This window comes from Cicer arietinum, chromosome 7 (genome assembly GCF_000331145.2).
Source record: "Cicer arietinum cultivar CDC Frontier isolate Library 1 chromosome 7, Cicar.CDCFrontier_v2.0, whole genome shotgun sequence".
NCBI lineage: Eukaryota > Viridiplantae > Streptophyta > Magnoliopsida > Fabales > Fabaceae > Cicer > Cicer arietinum.
The window spans coordinates 51,692,897-51,710,721 of NC_021166.2; positions in this window are offsets into that span (position 1 = coordinate 51,692,897).

A 17,825-nucleotide genomic window follows, 5' to 3' on the forward strand; every position below is an offset into this window, starting at 1 on the left:
AAAAAATATAACTAATTGATGTTTATAGGCCGAGAAAATAAATTGCACCATATTGTAATATAATATTCATAATACGTCTTTATAACTAAAAAAAAATCATAACAACAGATAAATGTTTTCACCCTTAGGATTAGAATTAATGGTCGCGGCCGCCGGATGAAATTCATCCTCGCTCACCGCACCATATTACTCACTCTCAATCGTGGATGGTCTTTGTGTCGCGACATATCCGACAACGTACGAGCAAATAATTTAACAGATTATTTCACCGTCGTGCCATCTGTCTCGCTCACATACCGCCACATTACGTTATTTTTTTAAAAGAAAAATTAATTTTTTTTCTTTACTTTAAAACAAATATAGAAGATATAATCCATGAATAAATATTATTATTATTATTATTATTATTATTATTATTATCATTATTATTATCATCATCATTATTACTATTATTACATTTTTATTTTTATTTTTTGATACATATATAAATAAAAATAATAATAAAATCGGTCAACACATAAATATTTTCTACCCAAAACTACGTGAGTTTTGATTTCCCTATTGCACATGGGGATACGTAGGAGCAAGGTCTTTCCCTTGTCAAACCAAATTAATAAAACAAATATTTTTGGCTTAATTGCAATTTTAGTCCCCCTATTTTAGCTGAATCGCGAAAGTAGTCCCCCGATTTTGTTTCTCTCCAGTTTTGGTCTCCCAAACAGAATTTTGGTCCAAAATTTGATGAAATTTCATTTTTTTTGCATTTATTTAAGTCACACCATACCTCAAGATCTCATTTGCAACAATGGTACCTGAAATCTATGATAATAAATGGTGTAGTACGACTTTAAAAAATGAAATTTTATCAAGCTTTAGACCAAAATTCTATTTGAGGGACCAAAACTGGGGAGAAATAAAATGGGGGGACTACTTTCACGATTCAGTTAAAATAGGGGGACCAAAACTGCAATTAAGCCAATATTTTTTTTCTTTCATTAATGTAAATAATTTAATTTTTTATTATTCTTTTTGGGGTAAAAATAAATAAATAAATAGATAAATAAATAAATAGTTTGTATATAATTAATTATAGGGTAACCGTTTTAACGGACGTTGTAGGGCGATGATACTTCCCTACTCGTATCGACTCCCGAATCCAAATTTTTGATTCAAAAATATTATTTTAGGTTTTATCCAATTTTTCCTTTAATAATAATAAAATTGGTGGCGACTCTTTTTTTTTTTCGCGGACAAACCGGACGCGACAACAAAATAAAAGCTTAACACATGAGTTTACTTTTTACAAACAGGAAAAAAAATAAATAGAAAGCGAAATAAAATATATTTAAAAAAAAAGATGCAAAAACAAAACAAAAGACTAATAAGCAGAAAATTAGAGAGAAAAAAAAAAAGAAAAACGATACTTTACTCCTGAGTTGTTGTTTTGCTAGACCCGTTGTTTCAAGATTAGATTTTCTTCTTCTCCTTTGCCTACTAATCTCTCTATTTTTTATGTGCTCTCAATTTATGTTTTGAATTCTGCTCCCCTTTGTCTTCTTGTGACCGACTATTTATAGACTTTTGGGTATAGATTTCCAAAGACAAAAGAATAATTGTCAATTGATTACCATTAATCTATTTTTTTCAGTTTCTTTTCTTTTAATTGGCCACAATTATACCGATTTTTATTGCTATTGATTCATTTCTTCGGTTTTCTTTTCTATTCAATTGATCATCATTATTCTGATTTTTATGACCATCAATCAATTTCTTTTCGGTTTTTTTTTCATTTATTTTGATCATCATTGCATCGATTTTTATGACCATCAATTCATTTCTTTTCAATTTCCTTTATTTTTATTTCTTATTATTATTTTTATATTTTAGAAAATAGACTGAACAAGAATTAGAGGTAAACAAGAACCGAAAACACTTGTGATTGTTAAAAGCTTATATCCCTAATTATTTATTTTTATTTTTATATTTATTCACATATATTTATATATTTATTATTATTATTATTATTTCCTTTTTTAATAAAAAGTAAAAATCGAACAAAATTAGGTGTCAACAGCTCACACCACTCTAAGCATTGTGTTTGATTTAGAATTGTCCGTAGGATGACGCAAAATGATCGGTGAGAAATAAAAAAAAAGTAAGTGGAATATTTTTTCTCTCGAAATTATGAATAATTTTGTCTACAGTATGGTGAAAATATGTAAAACCATATATATGGATTTGTGACCTAATCTACGTTACATCAGGTTAGATTAGACTTTTTTTTTAAAAAAAACTAAGGGGATTCATATTTTTTTTAAAATCTGATTTAGTTAACCAAATCAAACAACGAATCACTCAAAAACTCTTTTAAATTTATTAAGATGATTTTTTTAAATAGATATAAATAAATTACAATTATTATATTAAATTGAATATTTTGTGTTAAATTATTAATTTGCTAATATTTTCTATGATTTATATATATTAATTTACATTAATTTTTGACATATTTAAATATTTTATTTAGACTTAAACATATTTTTTTTCCGTCCTTAATTTGTCTTTTATTTAATATTTGTATATATATTTTTTAATTAATTTTCATCCTTTAACTTTTATAAGTGATAAATTTTAATCTTTTTTGCAATCCCAATAAAAGTTATAATTAATATTATCTGAATATTATAATATCTTCTAATAAGTGTGAATATATGTTCACCATAATATTCTTTTAAAAAAATCTATTTAACTTAATAATAACCTTGCACTTGTATAAACAATTATTGAATGCTTTAAACATATGTAAACTCTTTGAAATGAATGACATTTATCATAGATATATGTATATTTATCTCATCTTTATCAAAATTGCACATTTAACTTTACAATGGATTCAATATTATATCTCAACAGTAATTATATGTAGGAGTGTTCAAAAAAACCAAAAACTGAACTAAACTGCCGAACCGATCCGAATTGGTTTTGAACTGAACTAGTTTAAGAACCGAACTGTTTTTGAACTGATTTTGTAAAACGAGAACTGAACAGAACCAGTTTTTCAATTCCAAAAACCGAACCTAACCGGTTTTTTGGTAAAAAAACCGAACCGAACTAGTTTTTATTTCAAAAAACTTGAACCGAATTTTTTTAGAAGTAATTATGTAAATTTTGGCCTATATGAACAAAAAAATTAAGTTAAACCAGTTCGGTTCGGTTCAAAATAATAAACCGGTGCACCACTTTTATAAACTGGTTCGGTTCTTTGAACTGAAAACCGGTTCAATTCGATTTTTCCAAACTTTAAAAACCAGTTCGGTTAAATTTTCAAACGGTTCTAGTTCAGAACTGAGCTTTGTCCACCCATAATTATATAGATGTTTGAAATAGAAATAGTGAAAAGAACTAAATTTCATCATTTGTAAAAGATTAATAATCAAAATGAATTAAATTAAATAAGTAACAAAAACAAATATTTGATTAAAGATAAAGGATAAAAAAAAATGTCTTTTTTATATACCAAAAGATGTACAAAGGCATCACAATAATGCTAGACATCCCAAGTAGGCTGACATCCTTAACTTTAACAATCATTTGCAACGCTTATGAGTATATTAAATATATAAAGAAAAATATATAAAGTGGTGGGTGGGACCAAACCTACTAACAGGAAAAAATTGTTAGAACCAAATTGATTTTATACTTAGAGTTTTGATGTTAACAAAAATATTTTATGAGAATAATATATTTGATTTCATATAGTATAAAAGAAGATTTGTGTTTTTGAAGACAATCTAAAATAAGATTTGATTCAGATTTATAATTGAAGAAAATATATGACCAAGTTGAAAAAAGATATGGTCAAGAATTAAAGAAGATATGATCAAAATTTATCTATAAGAAGATTTGATCAAGATTTATCTACAAGAAGATATGAATTATTTACAAAAATATTTTATCAAGATTTATCATAAGAAGATGTGAATTATTTACAAGAAGATATGAATCACTCACAAGAAGATATGATCAAAAATTGTTTACAAGAAGATACATTTATTATTGGCAAATATATGATTCAAGTTTTGACAAATGACAAAATACTGAATTTGATCATATCAATCTGAAGAATTTAAATTCTTAACAAAATACGAACAATATCAATCTGAAGAATTTAAAATCTCAATCTTAACAAAATACGAACAGTATCAATATGAAGAATTTAGAAAATCAATCTAGAAGAACTGGTCATATTGGATTTAAGAAAAAGAATTGACTAAAGAACATATTATCAAAAAATATCTTGTTCATAATTATGTTTGAATAAGATCATTGTTGACCAAGCTAGGAATGAAATTACAATTCATAATTAAACAATGACCAAATTGAAGCCTTAACTTTATCTATAAATAGATACTCTAGGATGAAGAAGAAGATCATCGAAAAATCAGAAAAGAGTAGAAGAACTCAAACTCAAAATTTCAAATTAACATTAGAGTTCAAAGAGAGAAACACTTGTTTGAATGAGAAATATTTTCTAAGTGTTTTTCATAGAGTATGGTAGTCATTATTATAATCAGTTTGTTAGAAACAACTACTCAAGTTCCAAATCTTTGTATTCAAACCTAAAAGTGGTGTTAGTGTACTTTCAACAATTTGGGGTTGTCATATTGTGTGGAGAAGTCTTGGCTGGCAGAGTCAAGGTGTGTGTGTGTTCCTCAAATATTTGGGGTTGTCAGACTATTTGAGAACACTGACTTGGAGAGTCAAGGGATTGGTAATTCAAGTTGTTGAATTAGTGAATTAAATCCTTTAGAGTTAAGGGACTATATGTATCCAAGGTAGTGGTGAACCAGAAAAAATTACTTATGTCACTTTATTCATGTGCTCATTATGTTTTCATTGTTTCCACTCCAAGTAATTCATCAAGTATGAACGAGTTGAATCAAATAATGAAAAAGTTATCAACTTAGTCAAACACAATTCAACCCCCTTCTTTTGTTTTCACCTTCAAAAGTGAACCATCGAAATTAAATTTGGGGAGGTTCAAACAATTATGAATGAACTTCAACCTAATTTAATTGGATAAAGAATCCCATCAAACACAAAATCACACAACAAAAAAGCATGGTTTGCTAGTTTATCAACATAATTGTTACCTTCCTTAAAGATGTCAAATAACCTAAATATGATATTATAGATCATTAACAAACAATTGAACCACGTGTTCTGTAAAAACCAAAGAACAAGATTAGAAAAAGAGAACACTCGAATAACCAACAAAGAGTCACTTTCATTTCAAAGGTTGGTGCAACCTTGTTGATGAGAAACCTCAATCACTATCATTGTACCAATTATCTCTGCTGAATAGGTTCCAAGATAGCTCAAATCAACCAAGAACGAACCATAATAATGTCTAAAAATTCCACCACAAGTGGCTAAACTTGATGAGACGAAGAGGAAAGTAAAACCGCGAGGCAGCAATGTTGGCGTCAAGTGGATTCACTGAGGCACAAAATATTTCAGACGTGAGACTTTGAGAGAAACATTCTAGATGTGAGACACGACTATGTTGGAATCAAGTTGGTTTTCCTCTTGTGATTTTGATGTTAACAAAGGTATTTTATGAGAACAATTTATTTGAACTAATGGTTTCATTAAGTGTGCAACAATTAGAACAAGAAAATCATAGGAAGGTACCAGAGGAAGTGACTAGAGGATGAGATCAAAGGAATGCAAAAGCATACGCTTCTGCCTCAGAACATATTCCTTTGAAAGCAACGTGCCTCTGAAGGTACGAAGACTGCCTATGTTAGCCTCTAAAGTTTGGATTTGAAGACTAGCTTTTAAGAATGGGTTTGAAGACTAACTATAAAGATTGACTCTAAAGCATGCCTCTGATGTGCACAAATTTAGCTTGTCTTTAAAGAGTTTATATCAAGCTATCTTTAACTCTGAATATATTGTGCAAGCCATGCATTCAAAGCCCATATTTCGCTAATCAAAACTTACAACACATTCAAAATACCGCCTCTGATATGCAGCCTTTAATGTTGCATTGATTTTGATGATTTAACAATGTGATTTGTCAAAAGCCACTAATTCCAAGTCACACAATTCTTCGTCTAACTTTTCTTATCCAAGAAACAAAACATCTCACTCCAACAAGAAAGTCAACAACTCTGATTGAAGGAATTTATTTTGAAGAAAAGACTTTGTTGAATTAGAATTTTTGAATATTTAAGAACAAACCCAAATCCATTCTCGCTCCAATCAATCAAAAGTATGACGGAAAGTTCATGTGAATAAGTTTTTGAACACAATTTGAAAATAGATACGGCTTAGAATTATAATGGAAGGAAATCTTTGACCAAGGTGAAAATAAGATATCACCAAAATCTTGTTCACAAGAAGATATGATCAAAATATTGTCCACAAGAAGATATGGTCAAAATATTATTCACAAGAAGATATTGTCAATATATTGTTCACAAGAAAATATGGCCAAAATATTATTCACAAGAAAATATGGTCAAAATATTGTTCACAAGAAGATATGCTCAAAATATTATTCACAAGAAGATATGGTTAAAATATTGTTCACAAGAAGGTATGATCAAAATATTATTCATATCAAGATATGGTTAAAATATTGTTCACAAGAAGGTATGGTCAAAATATTGTTCACAAGAAGATATGGTCAAAATATTATTCACAAGAAGATACACTCATAATTATTCACAATAAGATACACTCATAATTATTCACAAAAAGAAGCACTCATAATTATTCACAAGACACACAAATAATTTGTTCACAAGAAGATACATTCAGAATTTGTTCATAAGAAAGATATGACCTAGATTTTACAAGGATAAAAGTGAAACCCTGATATATTCTATGAATAAATACTTAAGGCTGAAGAAGAAAACATGAACTCATAAATCCATACAATTCAAAAAAACTTGTGAGAACTCAAGTTTCTTAAGTATTCAATTCTCAAAGGTTTAAGTTATAGGAAACACTTGCTTAAAGAAATATTTTCTAAATGTTTTAGTGTGAGAAATCAATTGTATAACAATCTGCTTAGTAGAAGCCAAACATAATTTGTTCCAAACTTGTGTAACCCAGCCCGATAGTGGCTTTAGTGTTCCTCAAACAATATATAATTTTGAGGTTGTGTTGAGAATACTTGACTTGTAGGGTCAAAGTGTAGTTGCATTCAACAATATGTGGTTTTCAGGTTGTGTGGAGAATATTTGACTTGTAGAATCAAGGTGTTTGTTTGCCACAAAAAGTTTGTAGGTGTCAGGTTGTTTTGAGAAGATTGACTTGTAGGGTCAGTGTAATTCAATGATTTGAATTAGTAGTTAAATTCTTCTAAGTGAATGAACTTGATGTAGTTATTAAGTCGGTGGTGAACCAAGATAAATCTGCTTGTGTTACTTTATTTATGCACTTTTTAATTTAGTGTTATCTCTAATTACTTAAGCTTGATTGTTAATGTCTCTGTTTTAATTAAAATCACCAAACCCGAACTAGTTTTTAAATAAATAATTAAAAAAGAATTCAATTTAGATAAACATAATTCAATCTCCCTTCTTGTATTTACACCTTTAAATTACATTGAAGTTGTTGGCGCTTAAGCTTGTAGCTTTGATGTTGATCCTGAAAATAAAAGCGTCAATGAAGAAAGGGGAAAATGAAGTGAAAGAAAGGAAAAAATATTATATTGATCTTGAAAATGAAATTGAGAAATAAAAAATGAAAAATAGAAATATGAACGCTTCTGGAAGAAAGAAAAGTAAAAATACGTTAAATTTGCGGCCATTTTCATTTCTATTTGCTGGAGGATTTTGAACTGTTATAAATAACAAGTCACTTTTATATACCACTAAAAAAAAAATGTCATTTTATAATTTAATTAGGGGTGGTTTGGAAACCTATGCTATTTAGCACTTTCTTAATAACCATGTTAACATGTGTGTATTCAAGCAGTAATCGAATTTCAATTAATAATAAATTATTTAAGAGAATTTAAATTTAAATTCTTGAAACAATTTTTAATTATATTTTATTTATGTCTCAATTAAACTTTAAAATGAAAAATAACGAGCATTAATTTCTTGTATTTTTTGTTTTTTAAAGCAAAATTGAACTGAAAGTAGGGATGAGAATAGGCTAGGCCGTCCGACAGAGGCCTATGACCTGACCTACTTATGGCCTGGCCTGGCCTGGCCTGTTTAATAAAAATGTCAGGCTCAGACTGTTTTTAAAGCCTATTTATATAAATAGGTCAGACTCAGGCTTGTAAAAAAACTTATTAGGCCTGACAAGCCGGCTTATATATATATTTTATATGTATTTCATTCTCTATTTTTTCTTCTTCTAATTTCCATTGCACTCACTCCAACAAACATGTATGAAAACAACATATTTTTTATAAAAACCGATATTATTTATTTGTTACTTTATATTTTATAAAAACCAATTCTATTTATTTGTTATCTTTATATATATTATTAGTATATAAATTTAGAAACCCTAATTGTTTATTATTACTGAATATGAGTTTGTTTGAGAGGTAATATTCCGAGTTGTTTGAGATGATTTGTTTGAGAGGTAATATTCTGAGTTGTTTGAAAGGATTTGTTTAGAGGTAATATTCTGAGTTGTTTGAGAGATAATAATAGGTGCGTTTGTTTCAATAAAAAATTTATTCTTTTAAACCAAAAACTATTTTGTAGGGTTTAAAAGGTATTTGTTTCATATTTTTAAAAAATTATTTTGTTAGAAAAATTATTTTTTTATTTAATATATATATACATATACACATTAGTATTGGTATATGGAGAATCATATAAATCGATATGCGTAGAGCATCATGTAGCTATAGATAATTGTTTATTTATTACCTTTATATATATATATATTATTACTATGATGTTGTACGAGAGGATTTGTTTGAGAGGTAATAATCGGAGTTTGTTTGAGACCATTTGTTTGAGAGATAATAATGGGTGCGTTTGTTTTAATAAAAAATTTATTCTTTTGAACCAAAAATCATTTTTTAGGGTTTAAAGGGTGTTTGTTACATATTTTTTTAAAATTATTTTGTTAGAAAAATTATTTTTAATGTGAATAAGACATTTAAATAGGCTTACAGGTCAGACTATGATAGGCCGTAGGCCAGGCTCAGGCCGAAAAAAAAGCCTATTCTAGGCCGTAGGCCAGGCTTAGGCCTCAAAAATTCATCGTAGGCCAGGCTCAGGCCTTTCAAAGCCTGACCTGGCCTGGCTTATTCCCACCCCTAACTGAGAGGATCCAAGTCCCTCTCTATACAAATGAATAAATTTTTGCTATGAATTGAATTAGCATAATATTATTATATATTAGTAGTAAGGGTATTTTAGATATTTTCTATTTTCCTTTATATATATTCATTGTAACCCTATTAACTTCAGTTTGGTTCATTATATGTTATGAAACCCTAGAGTGGTTGTTTCTCTTCTTCCTCTTTCTTCCTCTTTTCATTGTTAACATGGTATCAAAGAGCTTTGGTTAATTTTGGGATCTACCGTAGAGAAGAGAGAGACTATTTTGATAGGAAAGACAACCACCAAAAGAGAAAAGAGAAGAGTAACCCTATTCCCGATTTTGTTAAATCAGTCTCAGAAAAACATTGATTGCGCATTCGTTAACCGTTGGATCGGGCTGATATATGGACAACAGGTTCGCAACATTTAGGTCTTCGTCTTCAACGGTCAGATCGACGAAACGACATCTGGAGAGGGAGAAATCGTGCTCGCACAGCACCAGGTTATCCTTAATTTACTTTGTCTCAGTGTTTGTGTTTGTCGTATTTTCCTGTCATTATTTGTTATGGCTGGTGTTAAGGATGATTCTCTTCAAGCTGTTAGTGTTCTCCTCAATGGACAAAATTACTCTTATTGGAGTTATGTGATGAAAAAAATTTTGATTGGAAAAGATATGTGGGGTTTTGTTGATGGAACTTCTGTTAAGCCTACAGATAAAAAGAATGAAACTCAATATGCAAAAGATCTGAAAACATGGAATGTTAGTAATTCAAAAATTATTACTTGGATTAATAATTATGTTGAGTTGTCTATAGGAGTACAACTAGCAAAATATGATACTGCTAAAGAGACTTGGGATCCCTTGAAACGTTTGTATGTTCAGTCTAACTTTGCAAAACGTTATCAGTTGGAAAGTGATATTAGATCCCTTAAGCAGAGCAGTATGACCACTCAGGAATTCTATTCAGCAATGACTAATTTGTGGGATCAATTGGCTCTTATGGAATCACCTGAGTTGAAAGCTGTCAAAGCATACATTGATCAAATAGAGGAGCAACATCTGGTTTGGTTTCTAATGGCTCTTCGTGATGATTTTGAGGGCCTTCGTGGGGGTATTCTGCATCGTTCCCCCCTTCCTAATGTTGAATCAGTAGTTAGTGAATTGTTGGCAGAAGAATTCAGACTTAAGACTCGTTCTGGTGTGTTAGATAAGGAAATTCTCTCAACTCCTCCATATGTTTTTGTTGCTCCTGTTAAAAAAAAAAAAACATCTCAAGGAAGAGTTGGGCTTGGTAATGATAAATGTGCATTCTGCAAAGAAAAAGGTCATTGGAAAACACGTTGTCCGAAATTGGGGAGAGCACATAAGAAGAATTTTAGGGGGCCATCGTCCAATGTTGTTGCTTCTGCTCCTCCTACCATTGGCTCTAGTTCTGGTTCTGTATACTCATATGAGACTGCTTCCCAAATATCTGATATTGCATAACAGCTTCAAAGACTTCTTGCCACTCAATCACCTGCCATGTCTGCCACCTCTTCTAAAGGTTTGAACTCCTCTGGTATGTCAGATATATCTCCTTCCATATGGATTCTTGCTTCTGGAACATCTCATCATATGACATACGATGATAAATCTTTTGTGTCTGTGAAACCTGTCTCGTCTGTGTCGGTTATGACGGCTGATGGCACTCCTATGCCACTAGCAGGCATTGGTTATGTCTCCACACCTAACTTGTCTCTTTCTAATGCTTATTATATTCCTAATCTTACTTTGAGTCTTGCTTCTGTTAGTAAAATATGTGATTTCGGTTATTCGGTTATGTTTTCTTCCACTTCTTGTTGTGTGCAGGATCCACATTCCGGGAGGCTGATTGGGACATACCATAGACAGGGGGGACTTTACGTTTTGGATGGCTTACGCCTCCCAGATACTGCAGCCTCAACAACTACTGCTGACTTATTATCTAGTTTTCGCTTGAATTCATTATCTTCTAGTTTTTATTTATGGCATTCTCGCCTTGGACATGTTTCTGCTTCTAGATTAAAATATTTGGCTTCTACTGGAGCCTTAGGAAAGTTACAACCCTGTGATATCTCAGATTGTTGTGGTTGTAAACTTGCTAAATTTCCAGCTTTACCGTTTAGTAAAAGTGTTTCCGTTTTATATGCGCCATTTGATTTAGTTCACTCTTATGTTTGGGGTCCATTACCAGTGTTCACCAAAGGTGGATCTAGATATTATGTTTCGTTTATTGATGATTACACTCGTTATTGTTGGGTTTATCTTATGAAAAATCGGTCTGAATTTTTTGAAATTTATCATATATTTCGTGCAATGGTCAAAACTCAACATAATTCTGTTATAAAGTGTTTCCGTTGTGATTTAGGTGGTGAATATACCTCTAATAAATTTTCTGAATTACTTGCTTATGATGGCACCCGCCACCAAACATCTTGTACTGATACTCCTCAACAAAATGGAGTTGCTGAAAGGAAACATTGTCACATTATAGAGACTGTTCGTTCCCTTTTGTTGTCCGCTTCAGTTCCTAGTGAGTTTTGGAGAGAAGCAGTTCTTATTGTTGTTCATGCTATTAATAGAATTCCATCCTCTATCATATCAGGTTTGTCTCCCTTTGAAAAATTGTATGCTTCTACCCCTGATTACTATTCTTTGAAAGTTTTTGGTTCTACTTGTTTTGTTCTTCGCCCTCAAGTAGAGCGCAGTAAGTTGTCTTCTCGTTCAGCCATGTGTGTTTTTCTTGGTTATGGGGATGGTCAAAAGGGTTATCGTTGTTATGATCCTCATGCAAGAAAACTTTATGTATCTCGTAATGTTGTTTTTCTTGAGCACATCCCTTTTTACTCTGTTTCATCTGATTCTCAGATTACTAAGAGTTCTGAACTAACTCATATTGATCCGTTTGGTCCTAATGATAGCGCTTCTAGTGATTGTAATATTGAGAATTGTAGGACAAATACTACTACTCCACATGATGACATCCCTCTTGTCCCCCCAGCTGTCCAACCAGCTCCTGCGATTGTTGATCCTCCTCGTTACCCTTCTCATCAACGTAAGTCTACTCAGTTACTTGATTTTGTCTATTCAACTTACTCGGCTTCGTTTGCTTCTTTCTTAACCTCTATTCACAGTTTGTCTGAGCCCTCTTCCTATAAAGAGGCTGTTCTTGATCCTCTTTGGCAGCAGGTTATGGCAGAAGAACTATCTACATTGCACAAAACCAACACTTGGGAATTAGTACCTCTTCCTCCTGGAAAACGTGCTATTGGGTCTCGTTGGGTATACAAGATCAAAACTAAGTCTGATGGGTCAGTTGAGCGCTACAAAGCACGTCTTGTTGCTAAGGGTTTCTCTCAACAATATGGTATGGATTATGAAGAAACTTTTGCTCCTGTAGCCAAGATGACCACTATTCGTACTCTTATAGCAGTTGCATCTATTCGTCAATGGCATATTTTCCAAATGGATGTCAAAAATGCCTTTTTAAATGGTGAGCTTCATGAAGAAGTCTATATGGTCCCTCCACAAGGAGTTTCTCATGATCCAGGGGAAGTATGTAAGTTAAAAAAGGCTTTGTATGGTCTTAAACAGGCTCCTCGAGCTTGGTTTGAGAAATTCTCTACTGTGATCACTTCTCTTGGTTTTCGCTCTAGTGAACATGATTATGCATTGTTTATAAGGTCCACCACTCATGGTCGCATTATACTTTCTCTATATGTTGATGATATGATTATTACAAGTGATGATGTTAGTGTAATCAATGAGTTAAAGTTGCAGTTAGCCAAACAGTTTGAGATGAAGGACTTGGGAACTCTTTGCTATTTCTTGGGGATTGAAGTTGCATACTCTCCTAGAGGTTACCTTCTTTCTCAATCCAAGTACATTGCCAACATTCTTGATCAGGCTCGTCTTTCTGATACTAGAGCAGCAGATACTCCTCTTGAGTTGAATGTAAAATATGCTCCCTCGGATGGTGTTCCTTTACCAGATTCTACTTTGTATCGTACTTTGGTTGGCAGCTTAGTGTATCTTACGATTACCAGACCTGACATTGCTTATGTTGTTCATGTTGTTAGTCAGTTTGTTGTCTCTCCCACTACAGTACATTGGGTAGCAGTTCTTCGGATTCTTCGTTATCTTCGAGGAACTCAATTTCAAAGTCTTCTCTTTCCATCCTCATCCTCATTGGAGTTACGAGCTTATTCTGATGCTGATTGGGCTGGTGATACCACTGATCGTAAATCCACCACAGGGTTTTGTATCTTTCTTGGAGACTCTCTTATTTCTTGGAAGAGTAAGAAACAAGACATTGTCTCTCGCTCTTCTACAGAAGCTGAATATCGTGCTATGGCATCCACTACCGCTGAAATAATTTGGTTGCGTTGGCTTTTGTCTGATATGGGTATCTCTCTTGCTGAGCCAACTCCGATGCACTGTGATAACAAGAGTGCTATTCAAATTGCTCACAACTCGGTCTTTCATGAACGCACCAAACACATTGAGATTGATTGTCATTTTACTCGTCATCATCTTCAGCATGGAACTATTACTCTACCATTTGTCCCTTCTTCTTTACAGATTGCTGATTTGTTCACAAAGATGCATTCCATTAAACGTTTCCGTTTTTTAGTTGACAAACTCTCGATGCTCCATGTTAATGCATCGTGAGTTTGAGAGGAGATATTAGATAATATTATTATATATTAGTAGTAAGGGTATTTTAGATATTTTCTATTTTCTTCTATATATACTCATTGTAACCCTATTAACTTCAGTTTGATTCATTATATGTTATGAAACCCTAGAGTGGTTGTTTCTCTTCTTCCTCTTTCTTGATCTTTTCATTGTTAACAAGCTAATTATGAGTACATGATTAATTGTTGTAAGAGTTAAATTTGTTACTTCAAAATACTGACTCAAAAATTGAAAATTTGATTATTAATATTACTTTGATTAATAAAAGATTTTTCATTTTTCATTATTTTAGTTTTAAAAAGAAAGTACATAACTAATTAATCAACTTTCCTGATGACAAGAGGACGATGAAATGAATACTTAAAAATTGTCAATTGTGAAAGACTTATTCAAACACACTACGAAGGCTAATTAACTTTAATTCAATCTTATCCACCAGAATAAATAAATCCAAGACATATATCCACGATAGTATTAGGTTTGGTTGACATCTTTGAATGTCATTGTAAACATCAATCATCCCTTGAAGTCCTGCAATCCACTTTACAAAAATGATATTTAAAAAGGCGTAATTGACACAATATTTAATATTATATGTACTATTTATTGTATTATATAATGAATATTATTTCTTTAAAAAAAATCAAAATTTTATTTTAATTTTTTATTTATTATTAAGATATATTTTTGTGACATATAAATTTATATTATTAATTATTTTGAATAATTTATTAATCGATAAAATATAAATTATTAATTATTTATTTAATATATATCTCATTAACTACTAAAATATAAAAAAGTTAACTATTTTAGAGTACTATAATTTATGGTGAAAAAGTACTTTAAAATGATTAATATTATATGTTTTAGTATTATATGTTATACGGGACATTAAATCTTTTAAAAATGATTAATGATACAAATTTATATATTGTGTTAAAAAATTTGAAAATAAAAATAAAAATATAGTTTTACCGTGTTTATAAATATTTGGTCAATTCTGAATTTTAAAGAAATCATGCGTGGGTAGGTGTTAAAGTGATATTAATTTTCAGTTTTTTCTTTTTCTCGTACAAAATCAGTATTTTTTATATATATTTATCTTTATAATTATTGATATTAAAGAGAAAAATAAATTATATTTAATTAACTAATGGTATATTTTAAAGAAATCATTGATACTTGTTAAATTATGTGAAGTATCTTACATCAAAGGAAAACAAAATAAAAGAAGAAAAAATTTATAATTAAGGACAAAGAGAGCGTATTAAAATGAAACTTTGTCAAACTTATCCATTAACTATTATTAGGAATAAAGAATACTACCTCCGTCCTAAATATATAACTGAAAAAAATTTCTTGTCTTTTTCTATAACAGCCATTTTATATTAATTATTTTGTTATTAACGTATTCTTAATTATATTATATTTTTTCTCTATTATATACTCATCTGATATTGAATATAAGAAAAATTTAAGTTAATAAAAATTAATGTATTTAAATTAAAATTAATTTTAAACATATTTATTTTTGTTATCTGACTTTCACTTATATTTGAGATCAAAGAGAATAATAAATAATATAATAAAAATATAAACTAATTCTCTCTCATTAAATACAAAATATTCAAACAATTCAGATTATTAAAATACTACAACCAACTTTTTTTAATACCCCATAATTTAGTAATCAAATTCTTATACATAGGAACAAAGATAGTATTAGAAAAGGAATTATCTTAATTTGCATCGATCTAACTTCTTAAAATAATTGAACTGATGATTAAACAAAAAGCAACACAAATTAATGTTAAAAATCTGTCCCGTGTATTTTTTTTTTAATTAGAGAAGTAGAAATTATTATTAATAACAATGATACTAATAATATAATTACAATTATCTTATATATAATTTAAACTACATTTAAAAAATATATGTCTCCTTGTATGATTTTTGGATAGAATTTTTGGATAGATTATATTTAGTTATGACAATTTTATAATTTTATGTACGCTTTCACTTAAGCTTTGTTGATTTATTTTTAAATTTCTCATTTTTCTCTTATCCAAATGGAAAATTGGTGAAGTAGCTAAAACATTTTGATTGATTTTCTTATGTGCTTAAAACTTGTAGAAGAATGTGGAAATATGCAAAATACATATATTCAAGTTTTTGATTCAAATTCTTTTCTCATCAATTGTTAAAGATGTGGCAATATATTTCCAACTGTGATCGATGTGAATCTTCATGTGCATTATTAAGTGGTAGCAAAACAAAAACTACAATTTGGTCCATTGATTTGTTCAAGATCAATATTTGTTAAAATTTATCAAGAACACAGGAAAAAAATTGATGTTAAACAAAATTCATTTTTGTTTAACTTAATTGACATTTTAGTTTTTATTCTAAAAGTAAATGGATGATTAAACAAATTTTATTTTTTTTAGCCTAATCGACATTTTAACTTTTATCCAAAAAAAATGAATGGATAAACAAATTTCATTTTTTTAACTTAATTAGCGTTTTAGTTTCTATTCATAAATATGATAGATGATTAAGTAAATTTCATTCTTTCTAATTTCATCGTTATTTTCTTATTCGTTTTTGCCGACACATTTATTACATTTGTGTAATTTGATATTTCTAAACTCGAAGTGTAGCAAGCACATTCCAAATTGTGACGGGATATTAGACATATTAGTTATTTAGATGGTTTTGCAAGTTAAGCACAATAATACTTAGTTATTCGAATTAGTTGTTTTTTATTGACTATATAATTTTCATGTACCATTTTTTAATATGATTTTTATTTCATTTTTGTCTATTTTTCTCTCTTCAATAACTTCTATCAAAAAAATTAATAGAAGTGATAAGAAGATCGAAGATTCGATCATTATTTTCAACAAAATACTAATAACATTAATTCTTAAGTAAGTTGTTGCAAGTGTGCTCATGACTCAACTGCTAACATTGGTTGTTGGAAGCATGATGATGAATGCCTAAATTTCTCTAGGTTTGAATGATGCTAATCATGTGGATACCAACTGCTAATTCTCTAAGTTCCATTTTGTTTGTAGAAATAAGAATAAAGTGGCTCATGAGCTACCTAGGCTTGCACCAAAAAGCCCTAATATTGTTTGGCTAAACTTCCCTCCGAATGAATTTTGTTTAGCTTTTGCTCATCATAAAGGCCTCTTCTAATATAGTTTTATGTTATTATTAACAACAACAAAACATTGTTCAAAAAAATTGATTAGTGAAATACTACATTTGAACTAATGTATTAATGACACTTTAATTAATATTTTCTATTTTTTCTATTTTTTTTTTTTGAATATATTTAAATTTTGAAATGGAGGAATTGAAAGACAAAAGTATTGTGAAATTTGAAATGAGGAGATAGGGAAAAGAAAAAGTAGAAGAAGGTTTGAATAAAATTAAATGAATGATATTATTGTCTCAAAATGGTGATATTTGAAAAGTGTAAAGATAAATATTTTAATAGATATTTGATTTTTATATATACAATAATAGATTAAAAAAGTGATAATAGTTATAAAACTAATAAAACAAGATTAAGGACAGAGATGAAAGAGAGAAAAAGAGAAAAAAGAAGAAGAGAAAGTATTATTATTTTCTTAAAAAGTATCTTTTTATTACAACGTGAGTCATGTAAATAAGACACACGTAAATAAGTGAACAATCAAAATAGAATCCACTTATTAATAGACATCCACTATTCATAACACTCTCTCTTCAATGTCCATCGAGAATATATTTTGTTCAAACCTTAT